Source organism: Corvus kubaryi, unplaced genomic scaffold (assembly GCF_017639235.1).
Source record: "Corvus kubaryi isolate FWS band 111438036 unplaced genomic scaffold, C.kubaryi_AGA036_p1.0 37357, whole genome shotgun sequence".
Lineage (NCBI taxonomy): Eukaryota > Metazoa > Chordata > Aves > Passeriformes > Corvidae > Corvus > Corvus kubaryi.
Genome location: NW_024581117.1, coordinates 613,525 through 631,860, shown reverse-complemented (window position 1 = coordinate 631,860; position 18,336 = coordinate 613,525). Strand labels below are relative to the sequence as shown.

General features: G+C 37.8%; 1 long non-coding RNA gene across 1 annotated transcript; it reads right to left on the bottom strand.

The window, feature by feature from the left end:
- Positions 1-287: 287 nt before the first annotated feature.
- Positions 288-17,112, bottom strand: LOC121667254. The gene is made up of 3 exons (XR_006016988.1): positions 16,974-17,112; positions 9,375-9,379; positions 288-297 (listed from the first exon to the last, which is right to left on the bottom strand). It is a non-coding gene; the product is annotated as an uncharacterized LOC121667254 (long non-coding RNA).
- Between the last annotated feature and the right edge of the window lie 1,224 nt (positions 17,113-18,336).

Sequence of the window (18,336 nt, the reverse complement as noted above, 5' to 3'; positions counted from 1 at the left end):
CTTTGTAGCTGAAAGCAAAAAAATTCATTTAGTAAGCCAGGCTATTACAGCAGAAGATTATAAAAATACATTCTGGAAGGGGATAGGGAAAGAACAATATAAAAAATAACACAGGAATATGCTCAGTTTTTAATGCTGTCAGTGACTCCAAGTCCATGGTATAGAGTGATGAAGGAGGAAGTCAACCGAGGGCAAGTTAGACAGCCCTCAGGAAGGGTGAGGCGGTCTTCTCAGGGAGCTCATAGTGAGCTTGTGTATGTTGGTGGTTGAGAGGCAGACAACACCTCAAAAATATTCCTTGCTTTGCTGTTTGTTTTCATTCCTTCCTCATCAAGATCATGGAGAAATCTCTACTCTTCCAAGGGAGCTATTAGATCTACTAGCCCATTTCCTCCTCCACATCCTGCAAAGCCTGAGGTCTCCAGGGACGACTAAGCCAATGCTTTCAAGAAAGCAAAGAAGTGAAATAGATATAAACTCTGAGTAACCTCAGTCAAAGCATGGGAGAATACAAGTGGGACAACACAAGAGCTGGACTCTGCTGAGACCAGTACATGGGCTCCAGGCCAGCACAGTTCTTCTAAGATGTCATAGATTTTTAGGAAATAGCAAGAACTTGAGAATGAGCAAATCTCTTTTAAAGCTGAAAGGTAGGGTTGATCACTTGCCAACGTGCTTCTTCAGTGGCAACTGACTGGTAAATTGTAAACTCACTAACTCCAAGGACACTGGGGATATGGGAGACAGAAGTAGGGGAGTACTGAGAGGAGAAGCACAACAACATTCTGGGAATGGATACAGTTTGTTAAATATCAGGTTTATAGAAATGACAGATTTTAGACACTGGCTTTTTGTCACAGTAAAAACACATTTAAGGACAGCACTGAAACATTCAGTGTTGTGAACAGTTCCTGACTTAGCCTTTAAGAAGATATGAATGGGCCTGATTAATCTTTCAGTTACCTGGTTGCAGGTGAGGACAATCTCACTGAATTCAGGCCATTAGTCATCTACAGCCGGAAGCTGCATGCACTATAATTATAAAATGTAGTATTAACCTGGACACAGAGATTTCTCTCTTTTTCCAACTACAAACTGTTACACAAAGACTTTAAGTTAGAACCAACTAGCTTACTTCACTAAGAAGGAATTTCTTTTTCTGTTCCACATTTCCTCCACAGCGTGTACCTGATCATGGCTGACTCTAGTAAACACTGAGCAGAACAATCAACGAAGCTCTTATAAAATGCTTTTTACATTGCAAGAGTATTTTTTAAAAAATTTTTTTAAACCCCTACTCAGAGGGAGGAGGAAGATGTTAATCTTGTCCATCATAGGGCTGAGAAATGCAAAGAAGAAAACAACCAGCAGGAACATGGATGTAAACCAGCTTGAAAGTAGCACGTTGTTCTGATATTGCCACTGGCAGCTGCTCACATGTTGTACAGCATATAATCATCTAACTGCTGAACCTAAAACATTGTCTGGGGCATTCTGATAAAGGATACCCAGAAGCCTCTTTCATTGCAACTGGAATGATAGTTCCAATGGATGGATGGCATAGTTTCATATTGAGGTGGAAGGGAGGGCAGTCATATTGTTAAAGACATAGATACACCTTCACCTTGTGTCAGGGGGAGATTTATTTTACCAAAATGTTGTTAGCTGGAGTCAAACCAAAATATTTTATTTGAGTCTAGATTGAATATTTTGTTATATCAGGTGATTATGGTTTTCATAGTTTTGTATCAATTTAGAACATGAATGGTACTTTTGTTACTGTGTTTCTCAGAGCACACAAATTTAATTTTTGATCAAATTAATGGTCCAAACTTGCCAGTAATGATCAGTTATCAGTATTAAAACAAATGGATAATTTATTTTCACTAGTATTTTGCGAAAGCATACAAACCTAATGAAATACTGAGGGAGGGGGATGGTGGCAGGGGGAAGTGAATATTATAATTTTAGCCCCGTACACTGAAAGATAAGCCAGCAGTAGATAAATATGCAACTTTTTTTTTGACAGGAATGTGCATCTGTTTCCCATTAACTTTGCTTGAGACAAGCAAGGAGTCAAGGTTTCCCGTGATTTAATTTGAAGAGCAATTTGGATTTCCTGTGCCTCAGCTGGAGGTATTATTGGTATGAGACTAGAAGTGCCCTAACTGTCCTAGGAGTTTCATGTTCCACAAAGAATAATACCTACAGAAATTTAAACAGGATGTCAAGAAGTGTTACATGTGGGCTCTCAGTGCTCTCCAGTGTTTCTAATATAAACTCACATGAGCTTCATTCTCTCTTTTTGCCACACAAAGCAACCAACTTGGAAAAGACAGTAAGCTAACAAATGCTGTTCAGCATAACTCACGGTGTAATTCTGTCCAGCAGAGGAGCTAAAATTCCACATCACATTCCTGAAAATTACATGACTGATCTGAGTAGCCAAGACTTGTTCACAGAGAGGGAATAGAGCCCAGACAGACAGCTGCAGAGGTCTGGTTGTGTGTGATGTTCAGAAAGGTCTGAACACATTACCTGTGACAGCAAGATCCCGTGATGTTTCTCAGGCTCTATACACAAAAGCAGAGACACTCCAAACTCTTACTTGCTTATTTAAATCACGGCCTTAGTTCCTGTGACCAACACATAATGCTGAATTATATAACACATATTTGCATGAATTATTGAACATTATTAGGAAGATAATGATCATCTGTTAGCTCTTTTTAATGGATTTATTTACAAACTACACTTCATTGTCTTTTGAACAAGGAAATGAGTTATTTTGAGCCATTCAGATTGTCAAGAGGTTAATATATCAGCACTTCTATGGATCTCTTTTTCAAGTGAAATCTTAGTCCCACTGGGTTCATCTCTGGATTTTGCTGTAGGGCTTGATATAGCGGATATTTTCACCTCTTGGTCTTCCTGATTACTGAGAGAGCTCTGGAGAGTCAAGTGTAGGAATTGTGATTTTTAGACATCCTGTACTCAGGTAACTATTCTTGCATACAGAGAGATTTGTATCTAAGGTACTCATCACTCATGTTTCCTCTTAACCAGAACAATCCACAAGACACAGGCTTTTAGTTCAGGTACCTCAAACGGGGCAATGCTGGTTATTGTTTGCAGCTTACTTACTTCCTTTTGGCTTGTGCTGTTTTAGGAACTTGTAACAACTATTTTAAAATTGAGTCACTGTCAGTTTTGAGGAAAAAATTTGCATTGTTTCTTTGACAGTGTAAACTATGTTGCTTTTTTCTGGTTATGGTTAAACTGTACTGGACTTTGTAAGATCATACCATCACTGGATATTTACGAAGCTTCAAGCCATTCTGTTGTTTAATGGTCCAGAAAAAGAAAGTAACCTGAAAAACTGTTTGCCTGACTGTGACTGCAGTACATAACTCTTCATAACGAATAGAACACACAAAAAAGACTTATTTTAAGCTATGATGTTACAAACATTAGTATTTTTTTTTTAATTCACACCTTTTTTTCCTGCGTTTTCATTGTTGTTGTTGGGTCTTTTAAATGTTCATTTTGTATCCAGACATTGGGATTTTTTAGATGAAAGGCAGAAGAGCAGTTTTGACCTCATGTTTCATGTTTTAGAGGCCCTGTTGATCTCAAACAACAAGAAAGCAAGAAAAGCAATCTACCCTGCTACTCTATTGAACTTGTTTTAGGCTATTCCAGGCTATTCCTGGAAAGTATACATCTTCTAATGTTTTTTTCCACCATTTACATTTTTTAGTTTATGAGATTTTCATTTTTCACATTGAGATTCTTCAGTGTTACTGATCCCACAGCTTAGACACCTCATGATTTATTAGCCTGTATTTGTAGCTGATATGTGGCATTTGTCATATCATTCCACATAAATATTCTCTCAACACTGCAGCAATATTATCTAATAAAAACACGATGAACAGAACTTCTATGCTTCTCCACGATTTTTTACTAAAATCAGAGCCAAATGCTTACACATTCTAGTCAGGCAGCTGAAGTTTGACTTCACTTACGACATTCACTAATAAGTGATAATTATTCATAAAGAGACAGTATTCTATTGCTACATATGGGGTGTACTGATCTTGAAACAAAATTGATGAGTGCTATCATCAGGTACGGAAAATTGCACAAAGAGGTTTATTTACAGTTAATAGCTATTCTATCACATATGATCTTCTGTTACAAAATAAAACAGGTTTTCTTATCTTTTACTATCAGACATTGTATCTCAATTTAAAGGCTTTAGAGATCTCTTACAACCGGTATTAGTGCAATAATACCTGACTGGAGCTCAAAACAATTCTGGAAGTAACATGAAAGAAACCTCTTTAATGACGTGACCTCCAGGTCTCAGAACGATACAGCAATACCAAGAAGAAGCATGACTTTTGTTCTGTATGAACAACCTTCTCTCACTTCTCCAGATCCAGATCAAGATGCTTGGGTAATTACATGCTGAAACAGAAGCTAGAATTGTGAGCTAGCTTACTTTGACAATAATCCCTCAAGAGTCTTCAGGTTTGTAATATTTTTTGCAGTTGGTGGTTTCAACTACCTACTGTTGAAATATGTGGAAATCCTGAACAATTTGCTTTGTGGAAATAATATTTGACCATACAAAATATGGGATGGTTTAAAACAGAATTTGTTTGGGGTTTTTTTGGCTGGTACTAGCATGTATTTTTTTGATCTCTTCATAAAGCCCTGGCCATGCCAGGTTCTTTCTTGGTGACACAGAACATCTGTTGCTGTCTGTGGAAACCTTGGCCTTCTGTGCTCTGTGTGACTCAAGAGCCATACGGATAATGTTTACACAGAACCATTTGTAGCGCTGCTGATAACACAAGTGAGTGCTGCTTTTTCACATGCATTGGTAGATTTTTCTGAGCAGTCAGACCGGCACATCCCTACCCAAGCCATACTTTGGAAGTGTAGTCTGTATATGCCTGTCTTCAGTCAAACCTTTTCCTTTCCTGGAATGTTTCCAAGGGTTCCATATGTTAAAGCAGTGCTTTCCCTTACTAAATAAATAAAAGTGTTTTACTTGGTTTTCTCTTACTAAATCAAGGATTGAAATGAAAATGGCCAATACCCAAATGTACATCCAGTGACTAATGTGAGAAAATGCTTTCTTACATCCCTAATGTATTTCCATAGCTGTGCCAGAATTTTGAGAAAATTCTGGCAGCTGAGCTCAAGAAATCCAACACTTATTCTTTATTTCATTGTATCTTTCATTAAGAAAGGAATGATCTCTGACCCAGAGAGTTTAATAAACAGCCTTGCATGGACTTTGGTGGACTGTGGATCAGTCCTGGAGGATTTATCTGCAAAGGCAGTTGCTAGGTTTTTTCTCACCTAATTATAAACATTTTATATAAACATCTACGAAATCACACCAGTCAGGGGAAAGCAGAACATGACTATCAGTACTACTTTAGTGTCTGCTTGGAGATGAGAGGAATCATGTCCAGTGAGTTCTTATATTCCTCTATACAAAGGGGAACTCTAATCTTGAGACATTTCCATTTGGTTTAGTCAGATGAATCCCATCAGAAAATTTAATTGTCTGTTCTTCTCCTGTGAGTTCCCTTCCAGTTCCTAAAACATCTCTGCCAAAGATGAGGCATTTATCAAATAATGTGTGCTACAAAAGTCAACACTGTAATCAGGATGATAATTGCAATGCATGTTTAATTTGTAAAAGCAATTAAGAATACCTGCTCCTTTCTGTTTTGGGTTGACATCGTTTAAGGCGTAATTGTTCTGGCTATTTTAATAGTAAAAAATGGACTAAATTTTTCAATTAGCCCTTCAAGTTGCACATCTGAAAGAGGTGAAGTTGTTATGATGTGGTATTAACTTTGAAAAAATTGGCCAATTATATCTTTTTCTGCATGTGTAACTCCCCACTGTGCCTTCTAGAGTGTGGCCTGAAGAACAAAATATACCAGTGTAATGAAGATACAAAACCACTTTGCCTGGTTTATCACATGTAAACCATGTGATATTATTTATAACAAAGAAAAAGTTAAATTATATCAGTGTTCAAAAGAAGTCCATGCTTTTTAGCACCACAGCTTCATGATTTACAGTCTCTGAAGGGTACAATGAAGTGTTTAGGGAGAAAAGACTAGCAGTCTTGAAATTCACGAGCAGATCATCATTTTAAAAACCTGTGTCACCCGTGCATATTTGGAGACCATGACAAATGTGAGTATAAAAATGCACTAAAAAAAAAAGGAAAATGGTCACAATATTCAACATTAGTAATAAATTATTACAACTTTGTCAGAAGTATGGGAGAAATGCAAAGGTACTTTGGGGGACTTTAAATGGAATTTAAACTCTGTAGTGGTGGGAACACTCATTCAGCATCAGGAAAGCTGAACTGCATGCTCATCTCAGCCTCAGGGATTTGCATTAATCTTTGTCAATTCCTAAGAAAATGAGTGCTATAATTAGCAGACTGTACACTAACCAAGCCTATGGTTGATGATGGAACATTTTGCAGCTAAGAGCACAAGTCCTAGAACTGAAAAAGAAGCAAGAATTTGTAACACAATGTTATTATGCTAGCTAGAATTGTATACAAATCTCATGAACCATCAGATGTCAGATATGACTGTTGAATCTGTTAAGAGCTGTAATTTGTGTGAGTTATTTCACTCCCTGCTCTCAATTTCTGAAAGTACATAAAACCCCCTACTCTGAATTTCATTAAAACACCATATTCTTCACAGATACTTATATGCTTTAACAAAATCTAGTCTTCTGTTTCAGGAAAAGAGAAAGCTGAGAACAAAGATTCTGAGAATCCAAGAGAGTTCCAGCAATTAAAATAGATGTTTCAAGCATCCTAATGGTAGGTTAAGACAGAAGGGACAAAAAAAGGTTTGTATAATGTATGGCCTTTGCTACACTTCCTAGAAAAAAAGAAAACATCCTCCCAACACAAGCATGACAGTAAAAAATGTAGCATTACAGATAGCTTGAACTTTGTTTCCCTATACCAGTGTGGTAGATAGGGAAAAAATAAAAGGATGTGTGAAAAAATTACGTTCTTTTCCACAGGTGTTTCAAAAAGGTGACAGAGACTGTTAGTATGAGCAAGCATAAAATTGTATTTTTAATTGCTCTCAGACTATTTAATGAACCAATGCGTACTCCCTTAAATAAACTACGAGTGATATTTGTCTCATGGGCATCAATGGTGTAAAAGTTAGGCATCAAACTTCTCCTCTGTAGCAATGGAAAGCTCTTGCCACTCTCCATTGACCACAGAAGCAGCTGAAACTGTCATACAAGGGCTGAAGCTTAAAAATAAGTGAGAAAATCTGGTTTTGTCCTAGCACAACAGTGTTTTGAAATGATGATTGCTGAATATTATTTTAGTGACAGTTTTTAGAATTTTTCCAAAAAGATGACTGTAGGAATGCTGAGGAAACAGATTTGTTTCTTTAGGGTAGAATCAAGAGACAGCCGAGAAGTGAATTTTGAAAAGACAGAAATAAACTCTATATATTCAGAAAATATAATCAGATCTTTTTTAAGTAATTGAGGCAGCTCTATAGTCACTGAGATAAAAAATTATCTGAAAGTGGGAGCACAGGTAATTTTTCTTTTACTTGACTTTAGTATAATTTTCATGAACAATTTCTGCCATTTTTCTAACTTAGAATATGATTCATCAACTTGAAATAATTCTAAACCCTGCAATTTTTATTAGACGCTTGAGTTCATTGACAAGCAACAGAAAAGTTGCTATCTATGAAAAAAAAAATTGTCCCAAGTTTTCCTTTCTCTGTGTGTAATTAACTGTCCATTGGAAATAACCAAACGATCATAATCAATACAGTTCTGATTTACATGAGGTGAGTGTGAGAAATGAAAAATAGAGAAGAAAGAAAGAATACAATCACAGTGCCACTGGACAACACTGGGAGTATTTTCTGGCAGACTTTTCAAAAAACTAAGACAACTCCAACTTGTCAACCTAGGAGGATACGCCATCATCACAGAAGAAGTACCAGCCTCTGTGACTGGTTTAGGTTGATGTCAGTGCAGTTAAGAAGACACACAAATTGGAGCCTTTTACATGCTTGGATCCGCTGTCAAGAGAGCCAACAGTGCTGGGCTTTCAGGCATAGAAAATCAAACGCCAATGATTTAAAATTGTTCTATCAGATGCTTGGCCATGGCCAGCTCTTCCAAAGCAGTTGTCAGACACATTTGCGGTAGGGTGACTAATTTGATATATAATACAGGATTATCTGGTGATCACTTCCTGGTCTTCACCTGGGGCAATACAAGAAGAATTTGTGTATTTAGAACAGATTTTTATGAAAAACTGCAGAAGCATCAGAAAAAATATGAAGTTTATTGAGGTAACAAAAAATACTTAGTAGCTGATGGAGCCTCTTATTTAGGAGTACCTGGTTAAATAAATTATTTTTATCTTCAGTTTCTTCCAGACTGGTTTGTTTCTGCCTACAGATACAATTCTTCTTTGGAAGTGAGGAAGTGCAAATGGCTGGTGTCTGGCACTCCAACTGGTTCTTTCCAAACAAACACACATGAAAATTTGAATTAATACCTGTACCTCCAGTATCTATTTCGGAAATAATTGCATCTTATTCTTCCATGTATGGAGCTTTGTAGCACAGTAAGTTTCCCTCCAGACAGAGTTAAAGTTGTACTCTGGCATACCAGACCTCCAACATACCCTAAGTGATCTTTTCCTACAGTGACTTTGTCAAGAAGTTTGTGATTTGTGATTAAGATTCACTGTAATAGTTTGTTCTTGCTGGTTTTATCTGTTATTTTTCAGTGTAATTCATCTCAACCAGTGACTTCAGAACAGTAAATGAAAGTAGTGTGCTGTGAAACAGCAGGAGCTGTGAGCTGTTCCTTCACACTGACATAAACCCACTGAAATCCAGTGGTATAAGTCCACCACAGAACCGATGACTCACAGCAAAATACAAAAATTACCAATGCTTTTCAGTCAGTAAAATTGTCTTTAAGGTTATATACGCTTATTTTGTGGTGATGATAAAGCACCACATTAGCATTAATGTGATTTTTTTTTTAAGTAGAGAATATTTGTGATAGGTTGCTATTAAAATTAGGGTGGTGACCAGGTTGTGTTCATCTACTTTCTGTCCCATGTATTGCAGGGTGATTAGCCCATCTTATTTTCCCTCATGACACTTTCAAATCAGATCGATACCTTCTTCTTGACAAAGCTAGCCATACTTGTCTAAGTATATATTGAACAAGTTCTGGCTGTTTGTTTTAGCTGTGAAACAGGTACCTGTAAACAGAACTTGGTTGGCATTAATACTGCCATTCACAGCACCTGTCTTGCCAAACATCACACCAGGTAGTATGGAAAACAAGCTTCATTAACAAGTTCACAGCACTGGTTCACAAGTCATTGCATAAAATTTGGCAGCCTGCGTTACTAAAAAGAGCAGAACAAATGTTTGGGATTTTACCCTCTGAGTTTAAAACCTGAATCCTACTGGGTTGCTCACAGATGACTTTGCATGGATAAATAAAATTACTGAGAAAAATTATATTAAAATGACACAAGTGTCTGGTTTTACCTTCCTTTGACAGTCAAACTGTAACAAAGGAATTAACATTCCCATAATTTGGAAACAGAAAGCTGATGTCTTGTTCTGCATCATTCTGAGACCTCCCTCTGACAGCAGAAGAAGCAGGACAAGGTTATCCCTCTCTTATTTTCTGATTAACTGTTCTCAGAAAACTGTCACTCTCCCAGACTTTTAATCTTGTCACTCTCCCCCAAATATTCCTTCTTTCTGTAATGTGCAAAGCATACCAGTACATTTCTGGATAGCATAACTAAAACATTTGCATATGTATTTTTAACGCAAACCTGTGAGGCAGTAGATCAATTAAAGCATATTTCTGTGGATCCAAGGAGCATATCTGGGAATCAGTCTGCACATGTGATGAAAGCTGCATCAGTAAATACAGATGCATGTGTTATTTGGTTATTTGAAAGGACAAAAAGACAGCTGTCCAAGGATGCTTGTTATATTGCCTGCTTTTGTGATGCTGATTATACCCAGAAGTATAGTTAAACACAGAGGTTATCTTTGCTTTCTTAGCACACTGATCTCTACCTTTGATTTCTCTATCTGCAGACACCAGTATTTTTTGTAACTCAATATAGAAGGGACAAATGCAACTTCATAGATTCATAGAATATGCTGAGATGACAGGTACCCATTAGGATCATCAAGTCCAGCTCCTGGCCCTGTGCAGAATAACCCAGGAGTCACACCATGTACCTGAGAGCATCATCCAAGGACTTCTTGAATTCTGTCAGGCTGGTGCTGTGACCACTTCCCTGGGGAGCCTGTTCTAGTGCCCAACTACCCTGTGGGTGAAGAAGTTTTTCCTAACATCCAATTTAAACCTCCCCTGACACAACTTCAGGCCATTCCTTTGGGTCCTGTCACTGGGGCCACAGACCAGAGATCAGTATCTGCCCTGCTCTTCCCCTCATGAGGAAGTTGCAGACTGCAATGAGTTCTCCCCTCAGTCTCCTCCAGGCTGAACAGACCAAGTAGCCTCAGCTGCTCCACATGCTTCTCCCCAGACCCTTCTCTGTCCTCATGATCCTCCTCTGGATGCTCTCTAAGACCTTAATGTCTGTTTTTTATGTTGAGGCACCAAAAACTGGCCCCAGCACTCAAGGTGGGGCTGCCCCAGTGCAGAGCAGAGTGGGACAATCCCCTCCCTTGCCCAGCTGGCAATGCTGTGCCTGATGCACCCCAGGACACGGTTGGCCCTCACACCGGAGAACTTGAGATATTTAAAGAGAATTTGTTAGGCAGTGAGAAGAACTCTTTCAGACTTCCATGTCTGTTTCTGTACAAGAGATTTTCTTAGGACTGGCACTAGGACAAGCAAAATTTGTATTATATTTTATATATACATATGAAAATCAGCTCAGTTTGGTTGGAGTGTGTTGCTAATAACACCAAGGTTTTGGCTTCAACAATTCGCTTAAAAGTTGGACTTGATGATTCTTGTGGGTCCCTTCCAACTCAGAATCTTTTGTGATGCTATGAACCTAACAAGACTTAGAAAGATTGAGGAAGTCAAATAGTATAACTCTCAGTACAAAGTCCATCACTATGCATAAAATACAAGCAAAGATAAGGACACACAATATGTGTTTCTACCAAGATCATGTCAAAATATAAGAAGCAATTAAAAGCCTTACTAGACCAAATGATTTCAAATGTTAAGAAAATTAACACTGCAGTTGAAAAACAAATGAGTCAAATGTGAGAAATGAGGGAACTCATTTAAGAATATCTTCCTTCTTGTGCAAGAACAGACCCATTAGTACAAGGCAAAATGAAAGGTTTGGGGATGTACAGATGTCTGTGTACAGAGGTCTGAATTAAGTGCTTTGAATTAGGCTATAGAGGTATGCATCTCCTCACTGACTCCAAGGACACTTAGGGAGCTTCACCTCTGAACCTTTTTGTCTGCTAAAGCGACAAATGTGAATACATATATCCCACCGACTTCAACATATTCACAAATTCTGCTTTCTTAGGCTGCTATTCCACTTCTATAACAAAGAATTCCCTAAATTTTTAGAAAATTTTTCAATAAACTTAAAGAACAAATGATATAAAGATGCAATGGATATTATTTATTTAGTTATAGGAATTAACAAGTGATGATTCAGGCATACTTGGCAATTTTGTTTTCATTTGAAAAACAGGAATACTGCTGAAGTTTACATTAAGAACTTCAATGCTGTCCTTCAATCAGTGTCAGTACACATCCAGTCCAGATGAAAGGAGAACAGCTGTATGAATCTGCTAATTAAGAAATCAAGAATTTTTTCACCTTAGTCAGATTAGTCAGATTTCTTTACATCACTGACTACCTAAACACAGGGGGCTGGCCCTAACATTCAGTTTGATATTTCAGACACTCGCTTAGTGCCTAGAAGGCGAGCTACAACATTTGAATGAACTTACTGGAAAATTCAAGTGCTGGTATAAGTGTAAATGTACTGGAGTAATTACTCTGTAAAGTATTAAAAATGCTTAGCCTGGATTTACCAAATTAATAAAATCTTAAGAACTAGAGAACTTCCATTTTCAACTTGTCTGAAAAAAGATTCGATTCACTTCAATAAGGATTTACAAAGGCTCCATTTCGTTTAGAGAAGCTGTACCTTTAGGAAAGTTAAACAAATAAAATTGTGTTAGACATGCTACATATTGATAGATAGCAGTATATATATATACATACATATATTCAAACGACAGTTAAAAAAAGTGCATATTAAACAAGTAATCCAGACACATCTAAAAGCAAATCCAGGGAATGAAAGTGGACAATGATTAGAGAAGCAAAGGAATAGGGGCTGGTGGTTCGTTTATTTTCTCCTGAACAGAAGACATAAGTAATTGATGTTTGTATACAGTCTAGAATCACACCAAAAAAACTGTCCTGAAGAGGTGGCAGGATTTCCTGAGACTGGTCCATCTGAAAAGAGGATGTAAACTGCCTTTAATTTTGTGTCTTGGTGGCTAACCAGGCTGAATAAGTTTAAGAGAAGAGACAAAAAGAGCTGTTTCACAATTTTCTTTCTAACTATACAAAGGACAAGTTCCCTATAGCTCAGACAGATGCATCAGGGGAGATTTCTGGGTGAGAAATTGCTCTGTTTACTCGGCCTGAAAATGACCTCTCTCCTGTCTACCTCTAGCCCATTGTTAATCAACCAGCTCAACCAGGGAAACAAACTGGAGGATCACTTTCCTTCTTCATGCCAATATTCATTTTGTACCCACTTAAAACCTGTCTGGGATACTTGGGTGATACAACCTACTGGCAGCAGAAACATGGCATAGTCTTTCACACTCTGGTAATCTGTCAATTAATAGATTTAGATTATAGTATTTGTTAAAGTGAAGAAAAGATCAGTGTTTATTTATTCTCACAGATCCCATCAGGTAATTAGATGACCATTTTTATTTCTAGATAAGAAGTAGGAAAGCAATCAGAATTACTGTGGCTGAGCTGCTTAGAGACTATTAATTAACTGCATTACTGTGACTGAGCTGCTTAGAAACTATTAATTAACTGCATTAAGATTTTGATATGAAGTTTCATAGTTGTACTGACTAGACAGAGTTTTGGAGAGTTTACAATCCTTCAAAGTTCTGCAGTCTTATGTGCCATCTAAATAGTTTGCACTGCCAGTTCGCCTCCGTGGGTGTGAGGAACGCTGGCAGCATGAGCAAGGGATAGGTGTTGGCTCTAACCAGTGCTACAAAGAGAGGATTAAGACATGCTCAGAGCTTTGACAGCAAACAGGCTTTGCCTAACTCCAGTAAACAAGCTGAGGTTGAAGCTGGTCTGGTCAACTGATTCCAAGGGCATCAGAGGCAACCAACTAAATCAGAGCAAAAGATGAGGTTTTAGTCTTTTTTATTGGTAAGGGCAGTACAGTTCATTCCTACCCTGCTGAAATCATTCTTCAAAACAGTCTGCTCATACTGAGATTAGCACAGATGACATGTTCTGGATTTTATTCACACAGGGAGAGTGACCAAGATTTCCATACATTGTAAGCGTAAATTTGTGTCTGCAGCCACTATAAATGAAAGAAACAGTAATATTTGGCAACAGCCTGTTTTGAAAACTAAATATGGAGTAAAATGAAATGCCCGCATGGGGGAGTTATTGCAGAACAGTTAAGCCAGATTCTCTGTTAAAGCAAGCACTCCCAGACTTTGTGAAGAACCGTCGAACTGACAGTGGTATGAAACAGAACAGTAGTATTCTCTGTAAGCAAAGCACTGGGCACCTCTTGTTTGTGCCTTCTTCATGTGGCAGGTTTGTCCAGATCACTCTTTTCCACATAGGTGAATAATAGTGACAAATACACAGTGTAGAGTAAAACCTCTAAATGTCCAAATATAACCTGAATGTGCCCAGGAAAATTATTTACACTTATTGAAAAAGTCATCATTCTTTAAAAACTGTGTGCAGCCATGCTTGGATATCAGCTTCTGATTGAGCAAGAATTTTGAAAAGAGCCTAGTACCATCTATCATTGTTAAAATTTCAGACAACATAAACTGGAAGTGACATGTAGCTGAAAGGAACTTCACAGAGTTTGCTATGAACACAATAGAGCTGGCTGTAGCTGTTCAAATGGCTCTCTTCATATCCAAGAGTCAGAAGCATGCATGCACTCATCTGCTGGGGCATTTTGAATGCCCCAGCCAAAACGGTGATGCAGCAGATGTCATATGTACTCAAATCAAAATCAAAAACCTGTCATCTTTGCTGGGTAATTCCAGACATGAATAAAGGCACACCCAAGAAAACCCATAACAGAAACAGATTTTACTTTTTAAAACATCACTGTGGCAAGAAAGAGAAGTCTCATAACTATGGAGAACTAGAAAAAATTCTTCTATAACTGGTAGAGATCAGTGAGATACAGAAAAATCCCTGGAGAACTGCATACTTAGGCATGAGCAATTTAAGAAAAGAAGAATTTTAGGCACCCAGATCTTACATTCTGGGGATTATAAATCAAATTCACTTCAGCATTTATGTGATATTCCAAAGATGAATAAGATTTTTTGGCTCTGCAGAGAGATAAATCTACAGTTTATTAGCAATCTGCAAAAGAACAAGAAAATGAACATCACTGTGAGGCTGGAAAGGCATGTCAATGTTTTTCATGTCTTTGAAAATGAAATCAAATTTTTGACTGTGTAATATTTACATTTAATATTAAAATTTATGACAGTAATTAAAAAAGAAAATGAACACTTGCGCTCCAAAGTGACATAATCACCTCTGACAGATAAATCATCAACTTTCCTGATACTACTAGTAGTCACTGTGTACTGGGTACACCTTTGGTGTTCCTGAATGGTTGAAGCTGTTGTTTATAAATCATATAAACTTGTATTGCTACTAGATGGCAAGATTTGTGATTTCATTCATTTGCTCAAATGTTTGAGAACTTTGCACTCTGAAGAAGTCATGTGCTGCATTGATCTAATAAAAAGTCAGCTGATTTCTCACATTTGCCTTAGCCCTTTCCTGAATAAAAGTCAGGAATGTGTCTTCAGCAAGAAAAGAGGAGAAAGATGTTAGATGTTTGACAGAATTTACCCATTGTATGAAAAGAGATTATTCAGGTAATACAACTTTTAGATGAAGACAGTAAATCTTGTTTTGGAATGTTGATCACAGACACTTGCAAATCACATTTTCAAACAAGCACAAGACAAACTTATACCAGTACAAGGCCTGAGTGCAGAAAACACTTCGCTGACACATCAGATATTTAGTGGTACAACATTATCCAACCAGCTTCTTCCTAGGGGAATGAATCCAGGTATGTGCTTCTGATCCCATTGTTATGAACAGATTTGTCATTCACTCTGGATAGACCAGAGCTTATCTCAGAGTGCCCACTGTCTCAGCGGAATGCTGTGTCATAAGGATCACTGAAAATCCCCAGATTATATGACTTTGATATGAGCCTACTCTGTGGCAAAACTTCTAAAAATTCTTCCTTCTAATGTGGCATCCAGATGATAGCCCAGTTAGACAGATAGACTAAGTCCTGTGTCCGTTGGTGCATAAACTAAAGCCTCAGGGAAGATGGGTCCAGCCTGGTTATATCATGGAAGTCATCGAAATAAAGTCAGAAGTCAAGGGTGCATAATAGCACATCTGGTCAAATGTTTAACGATGGCCTGATCCGGAGATAGTTAAAGTCCATGACAGACTCATATGGCTTTTGCAGGACTTCTGTAGAGCTACTATTTTGTTCATATTTTTTTTCCTTAACATAGGTGTGACAGAGCTTTCCTATTTTTAACTACTGGTTAAAAGTAACAAAATCCTTGATACTTAAACCCTTTGCTACTTTTAGCATAATTTCAAAAAGTCTGCATTAGTTGTCAGTGAAAATTTCTATTTCTGTAGCTGAGGAACATATCTAAAATTTAGTTCATTCCCTTGCTAATGAAGTGTTAGAATATTACTCCTACTCATATTCCAGTCTAGCTCATATTTATTTTAGTACAAAAATAGCAAAGGAAGTAATACATTTGAATCAGCCTTATATGTCCAACAATGCTGTTTTTCTCTGTGAGCAATCATGCTTTTCAGCTAGAAGCTATGCACAACCAGGAATAATTAAAAAAAAAAAATCGAATGCTAGTTCTTTATTTTGGAGTAAGGAAAGATTTTTAAAATCAGGATCTATCCTGTAGCTAGTGATTGAAGGGCAGTGATTGAATCCACAAGAATAATCAAATTCAAAGAACATGACTGCATGTCTCTGGCATGCAATGTCCTTTATTAGAGAACAAGGAAATGTTCACTGGGGGACTTCCAAAGGTTTGTCTTCACCAAAGAGGATTTCCAAAGATGCCTCCTTGTGTCTGCTGGTGGACACTTTGTGCTAGATGGTGCTCCAAGGCTGACCAGGGTTTCAGTTTGACTGGGTATCACTGGCAGTGAGCTTCAGTGAAGGCATAAGAGATTTTTCATGGCAAAAATAGTAATAAGAAGCACTCCTGTGAATTAAGATTAATTTAATTAAAATTGCCAGCTGGAAATGCACTGTTGTGGTGACACCGCTGGTCTCCCGGAATTGTATAGGAGAGACTTTTCTCTAACAGAAATTGAAGTCCCCGCTTGTATACCAGTATGTCTTCTCTCCTCAGTCAGCTGCTTCAGGGTTAGGCTTTGAAGCCTGTGCTGCTCACTAACAGTCTTCTTTTACAGACAGTCAAAAGAAGTGAGCATCTTCAAGAGAGTTCATCTCCTTCTAAGACAGATGGCTAAGACAAGTTTTCTTCTTCAGGAAGAAATTCTTTGCTCAGGCAGAAACTCTATTTTACTGTGAGGGTGGTGAGGCACTGGCACAGGTTGCCCAGATAAGCTGTGGATGGCCCATCCCGGAGAGTGCTCAAGGCCGGACTGGATGATGCCCTGAGCAACCTGGTCTAGCGAAAGGTGTCCGTCTCCATGGCAGGGGGGTTGGAACTACAAGATGTTTAAGGTCACTTCCAGCCCAGGCCATTCCATGATTCTATTCTGTGATTCTATGGAGTCATCTTATTTTTCTCATTTGCCTACAAAGGAAGCCAAGGTGAGTAGTGAACATTTAAACTTTTTTAAACTCTAATTTTTTTAGTTGAATAAGATGAATCCCATATAAAATTCAGGAGACAAAAGCCATTAGTGTGTTTAGGACATGTGGGGTAGTGGAATGTATAGTGGTAATGTGGCTGGGGGGATTTCTGCAGATTTAATTTGAATCTTTAACATGATTAAAGAGACTCTGGTTTCCAGTGTGAGTGTAAACAGGCCAAAGTGAGGAGGACCTTCACCTTTAAACAACCTTCCTTGTATCAGTATTTGAGTTAATGACTGGTGTCATTCATGGGCTGTCACAGTCACATTTTCCTTCTTATCAGAAAGTGCCTGCAAGCCCAGTTTGCTTGCATATGCACAGATTAGCCCACAGGAATTGCTGATGACTCTCTTCCTCATTTTTCGAGGATACAAAGCAGTGAGCAGCTACAAGCAGTTTCTTTCCCAGTATGCCTGTCTAGGCTGAGAGACTTTTTCTCCTCCTCCTCTTGGAGCCTTTTCTTTGTTTAGGCAGTTTCTTTGTGTGGTTAATCTTCAACATGCTTCATCTGCTTCCCATTCTCCTGCCTGCAGCCTAAGGCAATTACCTCAACTCGTTAACCAATGGAACAGCTTAGTAATGATCACATTTCTTCTGAAATAAATGATTGTTTGTATGATACTAACCCTCAGGCCACAAATTAAGTCTGCACAGTGCAAAGAAGGGCCCCAGGAAAAATAGCAAATGCCTTGTATTCTGTTTAGCAAACAGCAGAATATCCAAATATTTATACATCTCTTATTATGTTGCTTTTAATCTTAATAAAAAGACCTTTAAAATGGAGAGTAAGGCTCATTTCAGTGAAACAATCACATAGAATTAATTAGTGAAGAAATAAACACATCTCTTCCACGGCCACTGGGAACAAATATATCAAGAGCACTTAAATGCTGGTATATAATCTTTCTCCTAGGCAAGAAGATCTCCGTGTAAGAGGGACTGGAATAAACAAACAAACAAACAAGGTTAGTTTTCTTTAAGCTGAAGTATTTGTTAAGACTTATTATTTCTTAAGACTTATAAATTTGTTAAGTATTTGTCTGACAATTTTGTCAGAAGGCAACATT